Source organism: Leopardus geoffroyi, chromosome C2, assembly GCF_018350155.1.
Source record: "Leopardus geoffroyi isolate Oge1 chromosome C2, O.geoffroyi_Oge1_pat1.0, whole genome shotgun sequence".
NCBI lineage: Eukaryota > Metazoa > Chordata > Mammalia > Carnivora > Felidae > Leopardus > Leopardus geoffroyi.
Window position 1 is genome coordinate 79,506,504 of NC_059333.1, and position 21,133 is coordinate 79,527,636.

The 21,133-nt window shown below is 39.9% G+C and overlaps 1 protein-coding gene and 1 long non-coding RNA gene across 7 annotated transcripts in view; one reads left to right on the forward strand and one right to left on the reverse strand.

The window, feature by feature from the left end:
• LOC123611099 (LIM domain containing preferred translocation partner in lipoma) overlaps nt 1–21,133 on the reverse strand; it is a 680,366-nt gene that overhangs the window by 316,673 nt on the left and 342,560 nt on the right. The gene's annotated exons all lie outside the window — the stretch shown is intronic.
• Nucleotides 194–1,325, forward strand: LOC123611107. Its single transcript, XR_006718437.1, has 2 exons — nt 194–302; nt 1,043–1,325. It is a non-coding gene; the product is annotated as an uncharacterized LOC123611107 (long non-coding RNA).

Genomic DNA, 21,133 nt, shown 5'->3' on the forward strand with positions numbered 1-21,133 from the left:
TCATCCTTCTTCTTGTGATGAAGGGAGGTGATAAAATGCCTACATGATGACATGAAGTGAGGTGAGTGACAGAGGCATTGTGATGTAATATTGGGTCACTACTAACCTGACAACAGGCCAGAAGGAGGACCCTCTACTTCTGGGCCAGGGCTGACCACAGGTAACTGAAATCATAGAAAGCATAACCATGGATAAGGGGGGAATGCTGTAATGAATAAATGGTGCCTCTGGGCACTCTTATTAGAGTTCCAGAGGACAACCTGAAGAATCCATAAGAATAGTGTAAAATGTAAAGCCACAGTGTAAGTACTTCTAAAAATGGCTTGCTAATTTAGAATCAAAGTGAAATATTATATACATCACCATAGATTTGGACTGTGAGTCACAGACTGTCAAACGTGAGAGGCAGCTGTAGTGGACCAAGATGTAGCTGGGAGTCAGACAATGCTGGTTCTGGTCCTGGCAGTGCCCCTGACCTGCTATCCAAACTCAGACAAGCAGCCTCGTCCCTGTAGACACTCCTTGTCACCCAAATAAACACCGATTCATCTCTACTCTCTAACATTCATTGGTACGAATTCAACTACCACTCATTCAAAAGATACTCTTTCTGAGTTTACACAGAGGAGATAAATTCATTGCTGTCAACTCTACTTACAAGTTAGGAAAGAAGTCACATTTGAAATTGTGTGCCTTTTTTTGTAAAATTATGCCACATCGTTAACACTTAAAGTGGGAGATAGAAGGTTCTTCCTCTCCATGCACCACAGTGGGTGTTAGATGGCATCAACTACAACACAGAAGTAATAACTATTTAGGATGCTAAACTCTTCCAAAAACACACGTGCATGGATACACACACACACACACACACACACACACACACGCTAACACAAAATTCACACCGAGAAAACAATTTGCAGTTTTCCCTCAAATGGACTCATTTCCCATCTTGAAAGGCAGTCTCACATGGGCATGAAATGTGTTTTCTCCTAAGTAGTAGAGATGACCTTTAAAAATGCACCCCCTCTTTCTTCCCCAGCCTGCAATCCCATGAAGATCAAAGCCAGTTTGCTATTCTGCATTAACATTTCTGTGATCAGATATAACGTGAGCACCTCGATTCTATCTGTGTCAAGATATCTTCACACAAGTGACTCATCTGGTAAAAGCTCGGGCACTGAACACTGCTCTGACAACCATCTCCTTTGAGGTTGATTCCACGTTGGTGGTGTTACAAGCCAACGTCCTGTTTAGCTGCTTTCCTCTGCAACACAACACTGTAATTAAAACTGACTAAACAATAAATCTCAATTTCCCTGTTCCATCAGGAGAATCTTTCAATTTACTAGGCTTCGTCTATTCACCAGCTCCTCCTCTGCATTACGAATCGTTCTTGAACAAGCACACAAGTTAACTACCCACTCTTACGTTGAACGTGCAGAGATTCAGTGCCAATTCTGTCATTAGACATCCTAGATCTGCTCCTTGGGGACCTGAGAGGAAACTGGGTGTTATGCCTGAGTTAAATATGTGAAGAGGCTATCCCCCTCCTCACGTAGGCCCTGTCAGCTCCAGAAAGCACAAACTCAACGGGCTGCCCTTGCAAGGAACAGGCATCTCTTTGTCCTCCTAAATACCTCTTGCCGTGACCAAGTTCCAGTTTCCAGAACCTGAAACACCTTTGCCCAATGAAAACCTTCCTGAACTTTTTACCCAACAACTCACAGACCATGAATGGCATTTCCTCAGGCTCCAAGACAATCAAGTTAGGGAGACGATATAGAAAAAGAACGTGGTAAAAAGAGGTGAGAATATTAATGATGAGAATGGTGAGAATATAACGATGGCACTGAATTGTGTTCCAGTGTATGGAGTCGTAAAATAGATTCAATTTTTCTCGTAGAAATAAATGCAAAGGGTCGTTGGGTACCACAGAGCTACCCACTTGGACAGTTAATTACAGACTAAATACCCCTGTGCTAAAAAAGAACTGAATAGTTCCCGATTGGCATCAGAATAATCTCAGAACTCTACATGAAGTGCAAAACACAGTCCACAATCTGGCTACTGATCCCTTTTCTCATGGACAGCCTCACTGTCTATGCATTAACCATGTGTGATCATTGACATTCCCAGAAACAGACAGTGGTAGGTGAGATAACACTTCAGTCGTAGATATCTGCACTCGAATTCCCAGAAGCTGTGCACGTGTTGTTTTACTTGGCAAAGGGAACTTTGCAGATGTGATTAAATCTTGAAATGGAAGGGTTCTCCTGCATTATCTAGACGGGCCGAATCGGATCACATGACTTCTAAAAAGCAGAGAACCTTTCCCAGCTGTGGTCAGAGGGAGACATAACCTTAGAAGAAAGGTCAGAGAGATACAAGGTTGCCGGCTTTGAAAGGACTGGGAATTTCCTTCAGAATAGGCCACAAGCCAGGGAATCCGGGAGGCCGCTGGAAGCTGGAAAAGCCCCCAGAATTGCCCCCTAGCACCTCCAGAAACAAAAGCAGTTCTGCTAACACCTTTATCTTAGGTGAAGAGACAGGTACTAGACTTCTAAACTACAGAATTTGAAGACAATAAAGAAATGTATCGCTTTAAGTCACCAAGTTAGTGGCACTGTCACAGGGATAATAGAAAACTGATAACATAGGTCAAGCTCACCCCCACTTTCCGGCCTTTGCCCATGAGTTTCATGAGCTGCTGAGCCCATGCTTACTTCTCATAGTTTTCCAGATCATAGTTAAATCAGCAACACATGACTATTTTCTCAGTCCTAGTTCCCACCGGGTATTTACTACAATACTGTCTGTTTACTACAGAAACCACTACAGTTATATGTACTGAATAACTAATCTTAACAGGAGGCTAAGATGAAATTATTCAAGGATTTATGAAACATCAGAGATCAGAGTCATAACTCGGAGGTTAGAAAGCTAAAAACTCTTGGAGCACCTGGGTGGCTCTGTCAGTTAAGCATCTGACTCTTGACTTCGGCTCAGGTCATGATGTCACCAGTTTGTGGGTTCAAACCCCACAAGGGGCTCTGTGCTGACAGCCTGGAGCTTGCTTGGGATTCTCTCTCCCTCTCTCTCTGCCCCTGACCCACTCAGGCACATATGTGCACACGCACTCTCTCTCCCTCAAAAAAGAAAATAAATAAATAAATAAATAAATAAATAAATAAATAAATAAAAGGAAGAAGGTTAAAAACTCTTATTTGACATTTGACAGATGGGGAAATTGAAACCGAGAGATAGGAAGGCCCCAGGAACACCGCACAATTTTCTGTCAGTTAATCCAGTTAATATTCAAACCACTTACACAAGTTCCTCCACCTGAGGTGAAAGGACCTCCAAGATGGAATCACATCTTTCTAATCTGACCTCTTAACGTTCCTCCCTTCTCGTACCCTTCTCCCAAGACAATGCTAAACTGCACAGGGTTTCCTGAAATTGCTTATATCTCTGCTCCTAGAGCATCATTCTCACCGGCATCACCCAATGCCCATAGCTGACCATGAAATAAAGGCCAGGCACAGGCGTGACTTTTTTTCAGGGGAGAATAATCTATCTCTTTGGCGGAAAGTGACTTCAACAGCCACCACCATCCCTCCTACTCCCAACACACACAGACGTGTATTTCACATTCTCCTCCTATGGCTCCTCCTCTATCTTCTCTGTCCGTGCCTATGTTAGGATTTCCCTACTAAAGTTAAGTTCCTAAAGGGAAGGTTTATTTTTATAGCCTGCTAACTCACACAGGATCTGTTCCCATATAGACCTATTGGTTTGATGAGAGGCCAACACATTTAAAAATATTTGGAAACACTAGATGCTTTACAAGAAACTAGGTTTATTACTAAACAATAATAAAATAGGAACTCTCTACAAGAGTTCATAGTTTGGACACTATTTCTCTATGGAGAAATATATGCAATTGTTACTGAAACCATCTTATGACCCAGTTTCTTTCTCCAGATCCAACAAGCTCCCCGAGGCTCATAAGAAGACACTTTGCCAAAAGATACACGGACACCAACTAAGGTTTAACGAACTGCTTTCCCTGATATCTCATTTAATACACCACCTCATGAATTGGGCAGCACAGCTACCTCTGCCTCTCTTCTAGAAATACGGGATGCTCGTTCAGACAACTTTCTCGCCACAATCTAATGTGCCTCGCCACTCCTAACCGACAGTCTTACCAGTCAGCTTGCCAGTAACTTGAAGCCTGCAAGTGTAACGGGCCAGCAATTTGTGCTTTTCAAAGATTCCAACTGCCAAAAATAAATGAGAGCTTAGGACACAGCCACCATGCTTAATACCCAAAGACTTGTTTTGTTTGTTTTATTTTTCAAAGGCTGTGGCTTTGCTGGCTCCTGCTTTATATGATTTCTTATTATGCGCTATGTTGAATTATACTTTTAAATTTTTGGACAAATCACTGTAACACAGAAGTCTTGTTCAATTTAACAAGCTGTGGAGAGTGGTAAATGGGGGCAGGAGGGTTCTCTTGATGCCAACAAAATAAGACTGACTTTGAAGTATCTTGGTCACATTAACAGCAAAGAGCATCCTTTTTCTCTTACCATAAAAGTACCTTGTGAAAATTCTACAGCATCTGAGACATACACAAAGTTCAGGAAAGCCTCGTGACCAGTGTACTCACTGCTGGTGTAAATATAGTGACAGAGATCACCAACACTACCTTTCCCAACAGTAGACCTTAACATTTGGTACCCGTATTGGAACGCACACCAATCCTGAGCCTTCACATGTCCATCAGCTTCCAAGGTGGGAATGATCAACTGGTGAAGGAAAAGAACTGGAATGGTCATTATAAGCCTAATTTTCTAAATATTAGCTCTGCCACTATGTCTCAGTTGTTCTCATTTCTACTAAGGACAATACATATGTGGCAGTGCTCTGGAGAAGACACTTCTGGGTAGCCCTAAACTACTGGTTCTTGCAGTGAGTGGGAAATGCACACGCCAACTAAGAGCCGTGCCTTGGCTCCGAATACCCCTGCAGTGAGGTCATAGCGAAGCCAGTCCAAGTGTTTGCTAGAATAAACAAGAGGCCACAGATGCGATCTGAGATGGCTTCCCTCCCTGGGCAAACAACTAGGTGAATGTGTCAAGAGGAGAAGATGGTGTAAGAGGTAAAGAACAGGAGTAGCCAGACCTCAAATGTAGATAATTTTTGCATGTGTTCTCACCGACTTCTTTCGGCATCCATCTCAACAGAACTTAAGTATGTTTCTATGAGGTTATAAACTGCACCGTTTCCCCCATTTAGGTACCTGCCCCAAATCACCAGGAAGAGATAGAGAAAGTGATAAAGGACTTACACATTCCGGTTTCTAGTCTGGATTATATCCACCATAAAATGTCTCCTCATTGTCTAGAGAAGTTACTTGACATGAACTGCAATGTACAAAAATTTGATTTCATTGTGAAGAAATCCTTTCTTTTAGGGGGCTAACTCTTTTCTGGGAACTATTTCAGGGTACCACTGTATAGCAGACAGAAGCATGGGCATTGGAACCAGAGAGCCACAGTTGTAATCACCACTGAGTTATGAGATATATGGCTTTGGGAAATTTACTTACCCTCCGCCAACCTCAGTTTCCTCATCTGTTCAACAGGGATATAGCGAGTATCACCTCCCAAGCTTAGACATTAAACAAGACAATGTATGCAAAACGTTTAGCAGAGATCCTGACAAATCATAAGAACTTAGGCAATACTAAGACTATTACGTAGTTAACAGGTGTGCACACGTGTGTATATGTAAGCGTGTAAGCATGTACACGGCATATGTGTGTATATGTGTACCTGTGTGTCCATGACTGTATGCATGTGTGCATACGTGCATGTGTGCATATAGGTTTGTACCACCCATACTGCTGTGTAAGTGGATGTGGGTCTACTTGTGTGCATACGAGGTAGTGGAGAGAAGTAGGAAAGGAGGAGAAGGAAAAAAGAGAAAACAGGGTCAGGGAGGTGGGAAGAAGCTAGATTAAAATTAAAAATAAAGGCCTTGATGGATAGTAGCTTTAAAAACACATATCTTGACAAGCAGAAGGGCAATTAGATATCTCATACCACAACAATGACACATCCTCAGATTAAATTTCTAAATCTATTCTCCCATTCTAAGGCCTTTTCTTCCCAGAAATTGCAAAACAGGGAACAAGAATAGATGTGTGAGCCTGTGCATGTTTGTTTCTTACCCACTTGGAGAAAGGGTGTGAGGCGGTCATGAGAGCATAAACTTAATTTTTATTGAAAAAAATAAACCTATTCCCCAAGGAGAAATGGGCGGTAGTGGAGGCCTCTGAGCTACTCAGTCTCAGGTAAGCAGAGTCTATAGTTATTAGGTTTATCAGTCTTTCTACATCTCAGATGCTGCAATCTGGAGATAATGAGATAAAGCACAATGCTACAGCTTTCAGTGGTAAAACCAGAGCATTACTATAAAGCAGAATGTTCTGGCAGTCAGGCTTGGAGCTACCAAAAATACATAAACTATATAAAATCAGTTTTTTAGAAAATCGTATTTGCAGATTTCTGAGCTATCAGGCAAGCCAACGTCCTCTAATCCCTTTAGAAGACATCCATGCTACCCCCCGCCAAAAAAAAAAGGGGGGGCAGATATGAAGAGGTAGCAGCAACACAGTGAGGCTCCATCAATTTATATTGTTCCTGGGTTTCAATTAATAATGTGGAGTTTAATTTACAGGGAGAGTTAATATATTCTGGTACTGTAATCGTATCTTAATATGATCCAGCCCCTCAATGTAATCAATAGTGAGTACAACAAAATAAAAGAATGGAATATAGATTTCTCTTAAGCTGTCCACCGACAGCCAGCTAACATGGGAAACCGCTTTGTGTTGGAACATCTCATTATTATTTTCATAAATTCAAGGCCTCTAAACACATCAACCACATATGTTCCAGGAATGACAGTGGCCCCCGCTGTTAAAATATCATGGCCATGATCGGAGGGTTTCATCTCCTGCCATTCCTGCAAGAGTCTTGGTTTCTTATCAACTAGGTCTAATCTTTACTGTCAAGCAAAGTAATGACTATTTAGGTGAATCCAGAACAGGCCAAACTAGTACTGAGGCATCTTAGGACCACCTGGCCCTTGCACCCACTGCCTCCCAGTATGTGCATTCTATGAGAGGGATGCGTGGTAACAATGTGAATGGGAGAGTCAGTCTCCGGCCAGATCTCTACGCCCTCCTCTGTAAGACCAGGGGACTTGAAACGTAAGACCTCCAAGGACCCTTCCCATGCTGGAGAGTGGGACAAGGGCAAGTTGAAACATGCAGCATTTTACAAAAAGCTCTGCCATCAACATCAGCTATGCCTCTCCTGGTTTCTACCTTGCCCCTCTTGCCACTTTCTAGATGTGAATCCAAACTATCCTGATTCTTCTAGAACAAGAGACACAGGGGCTGGCAATTTTTACACCCACAGCACTCCTCCTATTCGGTCTTTCCCCTCCCTCTTCTTCACCCCAAGAGTTTCCTCATTTATTATCCCCATATTTAAGGCAGCAAAATAAGGCAGGAAGTGTGAGGAAATGTCTAAACACAATGAAACAAATCAGGGATAAAAAGTGAGTAAGCACTTAAATTCCTGCCTGATGATAACTTGCTCAACTCACCAGGTCAAGTTCCCTCTATTCATGAAATACGACACTTTCAGAACATCTACCAGAGCAGGTCATGAAAGACAGTGTTAAGTGGTAGGGCTGATCCCCCTATTAGGGTCGGAGTTGGAACAAGCTATGTGCCTTCTTCAGGGAATGAAGACCTCAAGGGATATTTTCTATTAGAACCTGAGGGACCTGGGGTCCAAATCCTCAGTACTGTGAGCGGAAATGCTGGTGCACAAGAAGGAAAGTCCGCTTGCCTGGCAAAAAATCATGTAACAAGTCAGGGGCAGGATTTAGATGAGATTTCACAGGCTCTGTCCACTGTGCCATGTTGCCTCCACCCTCTTCCGGCTCTTTCATTCTCTCCTTTATTCTCTCATGGGCTTGGCTTTGATCCACAGGAACTCATGGTTCGATCAGGGGGAGAACGGTGAGGCTGACCCCACATGCATGGTGGCACCCTTCCAACATTACTCCCACTCTAGGCAACAAAATCGTCATTAGGTCTTTCCTGGAAGCTCTGAGGTATGACATGGAAAGTTTCCACAGTGGACAGGGACTGGTTTCCACACAAGAGATAGGGATGCCTCACAGTGGCCTCCAGAGTGAGCAGAATGGTACTCAGCAAAGCTCCAGAAACCCCCAAGTGCATATTCCCATAAAAATCTGTTCTACCCATTAAGCCACTTTATGCACCAAGTTTCCAGTTCAGGGTTCATTTGAACAGAGTTCCCAGTTAATGGGAAGACCACTTAGGTACTAGAAGCAGAAGAAACAAATTTAACCACTGGATTCTCTAGGTTGTTGTTGTTGTTGTTGTTGTTGTTGTTGTTGTGTGTGTGTATGTGTTTGGTGAAATTAAATCATCGCATTTCTGGGCCTCAGTTTTGTCCTATTTCAGATGAGTTAACAACTAATTCACATGTGCTAAGTGAAACAAGAGACAATGTGAATGTGCTTTGTGTAGTAAAGCACTTCCAAATCATGAGTGTTACCGCATGACAGTGCTACAGGCCTGGCAGCCTATGAAGAAGAGAGGCTGGAGGAAAGAAGGGTGGCCCTAACGGACTCACTGACTTAGGACTGCTTTGATTTGACCCTGATGGGACATAAGACTTTCCAGCCCCCATCCTGACAGTTTTCAGATGTGTTGCTGGTATTTGCACTGAGGACAGATAGGTAGAAGGATCACAGAGAAATGCAATATTACGTATGTTTGTGCTGAGTGTAGCCTGAAATTCCTGGTACTGAGTCATTACTGTATATACAGGCAGACAGGAAGACAGAAGTAGGAGATGTATTTGCAGAAACCTATCTACCTGCCTTCTTTTCCAGGCTTATCTCATGACACTTGCCCTACATACCCTGAGCTCCAACCAGGCTGAACTATTTCCAGTTCCTTAATATATCGACTTAAATGCCACTTCTAAAAAGCCTCCTCTGATCTCTCTGGAAGGCGATTGGAGCACCTTACTCTGTGAATTCACAGAGACTTATTCATTCACTCGTCATTATAGTTATTATATATCCTGTCATCTGTTTACTCATCCGTTGCCTACATTAGAAGTCCCTTGTGGGGTGGGCAAAGGTAAAAACTGCGCTCCCTTGATTTCAATCTGCAGTGTCCTGCATTCAGTAGGGGCCTCACAATTGCTAGTTAAATGGAAGTACACAATTCAATGAATAAATAAGTTTTTAAAACAGACACTCACTGGCACAAAACCTAATTGTGATTTTCTCAATTTGTGAGGTGGACTCTGGTAAAAAATAATAATAATAATAATCCCAATATAGAAACAAGTAGGATTTAATTTATTAGACAGATCATCCAGTGAGATTCCAGAGCTGAACTTCTGTGCGATAAGGATAGACACCTCTCAACTCCGTTAGTTTTCAAATATTGGCCCTGTTCCCATTTTCTTTCTCTTTTTTCTTTCTTTCTTTCTTTCTTTCTTTCTTTCTTTCTTCCTTTCCTTTTGATCTACCTCTTCTTACTTAGCTGTTCTCCCTGGATTTCCTTAGACTCTTACATGTCTTTTTAAATTAAAGGCACAATCACAGCCACTGTAAACTCTGAACAGAACCGGTGACATGCGGCTTCCTTTCTTGGGGCCTCCTAGCACTAACCCCTGGAGTGCCTAAGGACAGGCTCAGGTCCATCCTTTCCAAAGGTATTACTTCCTGCATGTGATTCCTCCCTAATCAGTCTGCCTCTCTGTCCACTCACTCTTGCTCACATAGACAGATGAAGACTGGGGTGCAGAAAGTGCAGGTAAGAGAATGGGAGCGGCGTGATTTGAAATATAGATACAGAGAAAAACATAGAAGCAATCTGGCAGAGGGGTTGAATGTAGGGGCTCCAGAATTAGATCAACTGGATTTAAATCTGAACTCTGCAACTTACGAGCTGGTTTGACCTTAGACAACTGACTTAAAATGAACATCTTTGGTTTCCGCATCTGTGAAAATGGGAATAACAACTAATGCACAGGGTTGCTGTGTGAATTAAGTGAACTCTAAGAGACTTACAGAACTGCCAACGTTTCTGGTACGTAATAAGTACTTAACAATAGAAACCAATATAACATAAACCATTCTGATATGATATGATAAACTATGGCATGATAGAATATAATACAACACAATGGCAGACTGTATTTTCTAAAGATGGACACAACAGTATCTCTTGCACACATGTTCGTATAGAACCTTGCCACAACCCCATCAAAAGGTGGAGTCTGTGTCCTCTGTCCTTGAGCTTATGTGAGTCTTTGTGACTACCTCAAACAACACCCTACAGTGGAAATGACACTATATGACACTAAGTCATAAAAAATGCATGCATGTCTACCATCCCTTTGGGCGACATCCGCCCTTGTGATTGTGATCCTCGACCATCAGGTTATGAGGAAGCCCCACCGGCCTGTGGAAGATGCACATGGAAAGAAACCATGGTTCCAGATGCACAGCTCCAGCCAAGCTCCTGGTAACAAACACTGGTCATTACTCATCTAAGCTAAAAGTGAATTTTCCACCCGCAAGTCAAGTGATCTGAGCTGGTTTCCCAGAGCAGGGATAAGCCATCCTCATGGAACACTACCAAAGTTGGAGATTCATGAGTAAAATAAACAGTGCTATGTTTTTGGGTAGTTCATCACGTACCAATAGATGACTTACACTGACATAGAAAAAGATAAAATTATCTGTATTTCAATGAACTAATACTCATGTTTTGTGGCAGGAGGAGGTGCTTGCTTGCCTCAAACTTAGGTCATTAATTTCAGCAAAACACATGCTTTTTTTCTAAAGGCTGATAAAGAATAATATATATAGTTTATAAAGAATTTTATATAGTTTATAAAGGATTTTCACAAACAAGAGCTAATGTGTTCATGAGGCATATAAATATACATGAACAAATGATAGCTTCATGTAGACTGAGTAACCATAACTCAAGGAAGTAACTTGATCCAGGTCACACAGCTACTCATAAGCAAATCAAAAGTTACAAGAACAAATCTCTTTACTCCCAGTTCAGAGGTATTTCCATAATAACAAGCTGACAATCTGAAGAAAGGGGTTTGAGGACTTCAGCCTAATTCTTCGCTCAGCTACCATCACCGTGACCCTCTATAAGCCTTGGATTCTTTGAGAAAATAGATCAAAAGATCTCCAAACCCAATCCAGCTCTAATGTTCTCAGAGTGTGCAATTCCTCCTACATCTGTTGGAGCCTTTCATAACCGCTTACATCTTCTTGGTTGCATTCTTCTCCTGATATCTCACCTGCTCTCTCCACCCCTTAACTTCACACATCCACCAGATTCCACAAGTGAATTGATGTTTGTGCTACATCCCTGCAGATGATAAGTCTAATTCTACCTTGTTCTGTAGTAGGCAGGTTTCCAAAATGGCCACCGATGATTCCCACTTTATATTCACAGTCTTGCATAATCCCCTCATCCTGAGTGGGGTCTGATCCTAATCACTTACTTCTAACAAAAAGAATGCAGTAAATGTGATGGGATGTCACTTCCAAGATTAGGTCACAAATGAGTATGACTTACATCTTATGAACACACTCTACCTATTGCCTTCCAAGCTTCCATGCTTTGATGTAATGAGTTGCCATATTGAAGAGGTCCATACGGTGAGGAGCTGAGAGCAGTCCCCAACCAACAGGCAGCTAAAAACTAAGGCCCTCTGTCCAACAACCCAGGTAAAACTGAACCTGGTAATAACTCCCTGAGCTTAGAAGCAAATCATTCCCCAATCGAGCCCTCAGATGAGACTCTGGGACAATACCCTGATTGCAGACTTGGAAGATAACTGATGGTTCAGCTAAGCTGTGCCCAGATTTCTAGCCCATGGAAAAACATCAGAAAATGTGTTTTTTAAGCTGCCAGGTTTTTAAACAATTTGTTCCACAACAACATAGAACTAATACTTTTTACTATGTGTTAATAAGGGAGATCCTCTGAATATTACTGAAGGGAAAAGCTCACTAAAAACACGAAAGCCTTGCCAACCCCCCACCCCTGACAAATCCATCCAAGGAGGCAAAAAAAGAACATAATCCTCTTCTTCTATTTCCAAGCACACCAACAGAAATATAGCCTTAAGAAACCTAGAGAGGTCTCCATAGGGACCAGCCATATCCTGAAGGAAAGGTATGGAGGAGTTTTACTGCATCAAGACAAAAGCAAATGTCAGGCCTCAAGCATGAAAGATTCTATTCTACTAGAATAGAATCAAGTCAACATGCGTACTCCCTCAGAGTGTCTCAAGAAAATGAGAGACATCATTTAAAAGCTGCCTTATAACTGCAACATCATAGACATTGAGAGTGGAAGGAATGAGTAAGAACTAACATCATTTACAAATGGGGACCTGAGGCTTAGAGAGAGGAACTGACTTATTTTACACAACCTGTTAATTGCAGAACTGGGAGGAGAATCCATTTTTCCTGGCACAACTCAGTTTTCTTTCCACGGCAAATGCCAAAAAAAGAGATTAATTTCTAGCAAAATAGCAACTCACTTATTTTATTCTTAATGAATGTGACTTGTTAGGGTATCTTACCAGGATACTAGAAGAAAAATTCATAATGTGAATATACATGTGACTGCATCTCCCATACATGTATGTATTCAGATGCAGAAATAGTTAAATGACAAGTTCTAACTGCTTCCTTTGAAAGCAAATTAGGAGATAACTCAATGTAGGAAGGAAATGAAAGAATTGTATGCAAAAGGTGGCAAGTTTATACTGTACTACTTCCTCCTGAGAAGTTAGCAAAGTTGGTATTTACCCTAGATGAGTGGGGGAAGGATACGCTTATCATAAAATACATTATGTTTAGCAAGATACTCCATCTCATAACTGGGATGAGGTTGAAAAAAATATTTGTATAGCATTTCATAGTTTACAAAGTACTTCAATGCACAATATGCCATCAACTACTCACAGAAACATAGATGGTAAGCAGAGAATGTATTCATATCATGGGTAATAAAAATGAGGTTCAGAGAGATAAAATAACTGAATTCACGCTTCCAAACATGGCCAAGCTACAAGTGGAATCCTAGTTTTCTAAATCTAAATGCTCAGTCCAAGAATCGCAGTTGCAGATCATGCTTGATGAACGACAACAATACAAATCTTGTAGGTTCTGTCAACTTACTATGTAGCCAGATAAAGACATTTCTCTGAGTAAGGGTTTCCTACGCAGGAACTGAAGATGTCAGGCTAGTGTCTGTTGTTGACAAGAAAGGAGGAAGAAGGTGCTATTTACAAAACATTTGGTTGACAAGCAGCTTTGAAGGTTCTCAAAGTGTGGTCCCAACTACAGAACCATTTGAGCACTTCTTGAAATGCAAATTCTTGGGCCCCACTGGAGAAATTTTGGGGTGGGGGTGTGAGTCCAGCTATCTGTGTGTAACAAGCCCTCCAGGGCATTCTGAAGGACAAACAGTAACTTAACCATAGTTTTACATGCTTTAGTCTCTGCAATCGAGAGATATAATAAGAACAAATTATACCAAGAGTCCAATGATAGGCTTATTAAATTGTGACAAGTTCATAAGTCATGATTTTTGTTTTTAAAGTGAACCTTGCTCAATTACAAGAGGGATTATGGTGTAATGCTCAGAAACAGATGTTGATGATTCATGCACATGTCAGATGAAAGGACAAGACTGGTTATTGCTCTAATTCTGGCTTTCCAGTCTATGCATTAGAAGCCACAGAAATAACCAAAAGGACTGGACAAAGGATAGAGGACAGCAACATACTGTCTTTCAAATAATCTCAAAGGCTATGAGATAGGTTCCAAATCATCTCGAACACCATGAATTTGGGTTCAAATTATCTTAAAGAAAAACGCATAAACTCTGTCTTTCAGTTTGCAGAAACTTCCCTCTGGTTGCACACAGTGACTTCTGTCAACTTCAACTCTAATCTTAAAGAAAAATTGCCTATACCTAAGTAATAAAAGGACAGGAAAATCAATAGAGTTTTTTCTTTTATGTGGGGCAAAAGTCATGGCAACTCAAAACTAGAATCACCATAAGAAATGACATCATTCCTCAGGTCCAATTTACAGATAGATATTGAAACAGACCCAGAGAGAGGTAGTAACTATCCACTAGATGTCCTGGCCAATCACGGAAATTCTGGACCTCTTAACAAATCTTAAATAATTGTTTCCAGAGGTCTAACTAGGTTGTTCCACTTGTTTCTTTTCAAGGGATGACATGTTCTTTGCAAAATCAAGGAAGTGGTCTCCTTCTGCTTGACCCTCACACTGTCTCACCTACAATCCTTCCCAGTGTCAACCAGAGTTCTACTGATAGTCACAAAGGCCGTCTTCCAAGGTCACTGGAGATTCTTGTCAGTAACAATGCTAATAAATCACACATCCGTACTAGCTATCACGGCAAACAGCACAAAGCCATTATTGAGGCTGAGTAGTTTGTCTTAGAAACAGAAATAGTCAATTTAGGGACCTGGAATAGAATCAAGGTCTTTTGTACTTCTTTCCAAATTTTATATCAGGGAACAGAAAACTCCAAGCCTTGCAACCAAGAATACGAGTACCATGAAATACTAGCATCATTCAAATCAATTTTTCCCATCTGTTGCCTGAATTCCTTTCCAGAATTCTTGCCAAAATTCATTTGATAATGATGATGGTGGGGGGAATGACAGTGATCACAGTGTTACGTGCAAGATAGTGTATTCACACGTTAGACACACACCCATTACTTCATGTGACCCTCATGTCAACTCTGAGATATGTTATTAACCAAGATTAATAAATGAGGTTTAGAAAGTTTAAAAAATGCACTTGGCCAATGCCAGAGTATCATTCCAAATGCCCCCAGTGAAGGCAAACTTGTAATCCTCTAAGGCAAGCTACTTTGAACTTTAACTGCCCTTACTATTAGAAAGGCATGGCCCTTACACTGTATTGCTGACCGCTTTGTTTCTAAATACTGATCCTTATTCTGCTCTCTAGAGCTAACCTGTACATGCATCTTCCCTAGGATGAATTCTCTGCTGTAATTGTCAGTCTGGATTTTCCCAATAGATGGTGAACTTATTTAAGGCAGGGGCCATGCACAATTTTATATCTGTATTCCAGGCATACTGCTCAACACAGAGCTTTAAAAAAAATATTTTCAATTAAGACAGCATCCACATACCATAAAATCTACTTCAAAAACGTAAAATTACTGGTTCTTAACATATTCAAAGACTGTGAAATCAATACCATTGGCTAATTCTGCCTAATTCCAGAATATTTTAATCATTCCCAAAACAACTCCTGTACATATTGGTAGTCACTCCCTATTCTCCCCACCACCCAGCCACCAGGAACGAATATTTCTGTGTCTATAGATTTGCCTATTCATATAAATGGAATCATACAATATAAAGTCTTTTGTGTCGGGCTTCTTTCCTATAGTGTAATGCTTTCAAGGTCCATCCATAGTTATAGCATGTGCCGGCATTTCATTCCATTTTATAGCTAAATAATATTCAACTTTATGGATATGCCACCTTTTGTTTATTCATTCATCAACTGATTGATATTTAAGTTGTTTCCACTTTGGAGCTATCACAAATAATGCTCCCATGCACACTTATGTACAGGTTTTTATGTGGATATATGTTTAACTCATCTTGAATATAATAGGAATAGAATTTCTTGGTCTCATGATAGTTCTATGTCATATCTTTTGAGAAACTGCTAGACTTTTCCCAAAGTGGCTGCACTGTCTTACAATCAACCAGCAATGAATGTCAGTTCCAATTTCACTACATCCTTGCCAACAAGCGTTACTGTCTTTTTGTTTACAACCATCTTAGTGTGTATGAAGGGGTATCTCATTGTAGTTTCATTTGATCATTTCCTGGATGACTAATGACATCAAGCATCTTTTCCTATGTGTGCTAGCTTCTTCTGGATCTTTAGAGAAATATCTATTCAGATCCTCTGTTTTTTAATTGGGTTATCTGCCTTTTCCTGGAGTTGTAAGAGTCTTAACATAGGCTATATCAGACATATGACTTGCAAACGTCTTCTCCCAGTTCATAGGTTGCTTGTTCACTTTCTTGATGGTGTCACCTGAGGCACACAAGTGTCTACTTTTGAAGAAGTCCAATGTATCTATTTTTTTTTTCTTCAATTGTGTGTGCTTTTGGTGTTACTGACTAATTCAAGGTCATGAAGATCACTCCTATATTTTCTCTAAGAATTTTATAGTTTTAGCTCTTATATTTATGTCTTTGATCCAATGTAAGTTAATTTTTGTATGTGATCTGAGGTACAGATCCAACTTCATTCTTTTGCATGTGGATATCCAGTTGAAAAAGTATTCTTTCCCCATGAATGTCTTTGCACCCCTGTTGAAAATCAGGAGGCCATAAAAGTAAAGGTTTGTTTCTAGACTCTCGATCCCAGCCCACTGATCTACAGGTATACTCATGCCAGTACCACACGGCTTGATTCTTATAGCTTTGTAGTAAAGTTTTGAAAGTGGGAAGTGTGAGTCTTTTACTTTTGTTTTTCAAGATTAATTTGGCTATTCTTGGTCCCTTAAATTTTTATATGTATTTTAGAATGTGCTTGTCAACTTCTACAAAGAAGAAAAGTGGAATTCTGATAGGGATTGCTTTGAACCTGTAGAACAATTGGGGGAGCATGCCATCTTAATAGTACATCTTCCAAGCAATGAACACAGGATGTCTCTCTACTCACTTAGGTCTTCTTTAATATTTTTCAACAATTCAACAGAAATTTTATGTTCAATTCAGCAATCAATGGTTAAAAGGGGAAAAAAAGTGAATAAATGAGTGAAGAAATCAATCAATGAATAAGAGAGAGAAACTCCAAGTAGTTCTTGGAAAATCATATACAATGGCCACCGCCTTCTTGAATCCCATTTATCTTCTCACAAAGCCATTCTCTAAGAGTCCCAGTTTTCACAATACATTTTAGTCCTTTTCTCATGTCTCCAGCCATAATTCCCATTGTTTCTTTCTGTTTTGCTCATCCAATATGATGGATAATGGTAGAGAAGTGATGGCCTGAATGACACATCTCCATTCATACCCTTACTTCAGAAGGAGCTCCAGGAAACTTGTTCTAACAGCTGCAAACAGACCACTCTAATCCTCCCTCTTTTTTCTTCCCTTGCTGGTTGTGAGGTCTGATCTACAAGTGACTGTTAAAATAGATTTTCCCATAAACAGAGTTGAACATCATAACTTTTAGCTATGCTGGGTTGGCTGATGAGAAAAGGAGCCCTAAAATTAATATTACATAGAATATTATGTCATCCAGGATGCTGTTTATAAAAACTGTTTCTTGACTTTGACTGCCTGGGTAAGGATCAATTTAACATAAGTTGGCCATTTGGGAAGTAAAACATCACTCTGTGTAGGTTGAGTGGCAGAGACAGCCAAGAAGATTCCTTACTGCTAAGGAGCTTAGCACATCTAGCAGCATCTAGGAAGCAGTATTCTCCACTATTTTCATATAACTGGTCCAATATAAAAAAAGAGTTCAAGACATTTCACAATGATTCAGGTAATGGTCTTGTGCACATGGCTGCTAGTACTTCAAGTTTCAAGAAATTCCACATTTCTTAAAAGAGACAAATAATGGGGTGCCTGGTGGCTCAGTTGGTTAAGCGTCCGACTTTGGCTCAGGTCATGATCTCACAGTTTGTGGGTTCGAGCCGCGTGGCGGGCTCTGTGCTGACAGCTCGGAGCCTGGAGCCGCTTCTAATTCTGTGTCTCCCTCTCTCTCTGTCCCTCCCCCATTCATGCCCTGTCTCTCTCTCTCTCTCTCTCAAAAATAAATAAACATTAAAAAAGAGAGAGAGACAAATAAATATTCTATCTCTTTAGCCCACTTTAAATCTTATATTTTATTTATACCAAAAGAGTATGTTACTCTAATGGAACCAGTGTTTACTACCTATATAAGCAAAGAATCCACTTAGAATTAAACCACCTCTTTTTAAAAAGTCTGAAGTTTACATATTTTGTGGATGTTTACAGGCACATATATGTACACAGATTCAAAGCTTATTTTCATTTAAAAAGCATGAATTAGATTTAGGGAATTAATTAGTTTTGGAATGGCTTATAACTGGCATTTATTTATGACATTTCAAATACTGGTCAGGAGGTATCAGAAACCTGATGTGGTAAAGGAAGGAGAAGATGAATCATAGAAGCCCAAGCAAAAAGAGTCATATGATAATCCTGCATTTTTTTTTCCCTGAAGAAAGGAAATATCTATCAGTTCATCAGTCAGGTAACTGTTGTCTCCTATCGTTGAATTCAAAGAATTTATCACATTGATCTTTGTATTAGGAAACATTGAGTAATATATTCAGCAATTCTATAGAGGATACAGAAAACAACTTGATGTTTAATTTTTATACTATCCCCAAAATAACAGAATGGTATAGTATTGAAACGTTAGCTGAATCAACAGCCATCATTCAGTTGTCTTTAACAAAAGTCATTTGCCTCAGTTGTACATATTTTGTATTGATGTAAATACATATTCACTCTGGAAAAATTAGAAAGCAGCTCTACCTTTACCATGCACTAGCCCAAAGTCAAATCCAGATGGGATTATCTGACAGACCTCTAGGGTATGGATACTTACATCATTACTGAACTTGATGACAACATTTCTCATTTATTCAGTAAATATGAATTTGTCAGTCTCTTATATGTCAGGAAACAAAAGATAATCCTGCCTCAAGGACTTCATAGTCTGGTATTTCTCACAATTACTTCTTTGCTGTTCAAGCTTAAGGCATTACACACTTTTAGGTTATCTCGGTAAGGAATATTCTGTGAATAAAGTTATAAGATGTTTTACTTTACGTAAGTAATGTGTGATTCAGTACAGCAAAATGCACTCCAATTCCCTTCTATGGCCTTGAACTCCAATATGACTCCACAGTTTAGGACATTTGGGTGAGGACCCAGGGACCAAGCCGAGAAACACCTTCCAAAATTCACAAGGGGCCCTGTCTGCACTTACAAATAAAAACTATTACCTGCTGGTTCAACAGAAGTCTGTGCCCAATTGGTATCTTTTATTTCAATAAAATTACAGCTTAGAGTTTTATAAGGAAATATCTATGCTCAAACTATGAAACACCACAAATTACAGTTTTAAACTGGTACTTAATATATTCACCGAAAGGCAATGTATGACTTTCCTGGTAGTTTTTCCACAGTGTGAAAAGAACCTTAACAGTTATACTCCAGTGTGATATTTTATGTGGAGACCAGACCAGTTATTCACCGTGACAAATGGTGATATGTAGAACTGGTTATTAACCACCTCCAACCTTCTGTCTAATGACACCCATAATTATCACCATTTTACTTTAGTTTGGCTATACAGCATATAAGAAATGGGTATCAAAATGGACAATGACAATATCTTATCAGAGATATGCCTAAAATGTAATTTTCATATGAAGTTATAATGGTACAGTCTAATCACCTTAAGCAAAAAAAAAAAATAATAATAAATAAATAAATAAATACATAATACATACATACATAATAAACACATAAATATATGTGTGTATATATATACACACTTAAATGTACATATATACATATATATGTACATATATATACATGTATATATACACACATATATACATGTACATATATATACATATATGTGCATATATACACACACACACATATACATATATATGTAGCTGGATTTGTACTCTGCTGTTTATTTTCTTAATTGAAAAAATTTCTTAAATTTTCAATTTCTTAAATTGAAAAAAAAGGTAGGGGAGGACCATGGGGTTTCAGAGCAAGGCTACCACCAAAACAGATATTTAAACAGTGGGAGAAGATGAAAGAAATAAGGAAACCAGTCCAGGCAAGAAAGCTCTTTAACTTTGCAAATGTGATGTGTGCTTCTGTGTGGACACAGAGCTAATCATTTCCACTAAGATGCTGTTGAACAAAGGAGAACATCGGGAGTCAGCCTTGTGCATTTCTCTTTAAACCAAGGCCTGGATGGAATGATGCAGTGCAAAGTAACACACAAGCACCTCGGAGCCAAGGACTCATCAAGGTCTGGCAAATAAATCAGTTAAAGGCTACCCCAGAGACCACGGCCAAGGCACCATAGATAACCCCTCACCCACCCCAGTCTCCCAGGCAGGGGCTGGCTTCTGCATGGTGTTCAGCAGGAGCCGCTTGCTCAGCTCCATCACTGCCAGGGGCTAACCTAAGGTACACACTAGGAGCACATTCTTACACTGGGGTAGGTGAAATGGACATTTCTGTGTGACAGTTTTGTACAGTCGTGATCCAAGGTATATTTTCGGCCTAAATTTCCACTCGGAAAAACGTTACATTTTCATGGCACTCAAAACAAAGAATAAAATTTAACTTTATTATGATTTGTCACATAGGACACAAACAGAAGCATAACCTTCTAAAAAAAAAAAAAGGAGGTATAAATGTTATTGAGATGCAATTATATACAATCTAAAAATTAATTGCCCGTCATCAAACTCTTGGCATGCACCTTCTGAGTCAGCTAACCACTCCTCCACCCCCATCTCATTGTTCTTTAACTGTTGAAGTTCTCCGACAGGTACAGACTAATTCAAAATAAACCGTATCTTCTAAACATGGACAGTGCAAATGAAGATCTGTTTTTCTTCTCAAATGGAATTTTCCCACATTTTATTTTATTGTACTCCCACTCATATCTTATATATATGAGGTTTCTACAGAGCGTTAACTTTCCCCATAGCTCTCAAAGAAAGCTATTAGTAAACAGACAATACAGATATATAGGCAACTATGGCTTTTATTTTCCCTAACAAATCACAAGACGCTCCTAAATTTTTCCCAAGAGAATATAGGGAAAGGAA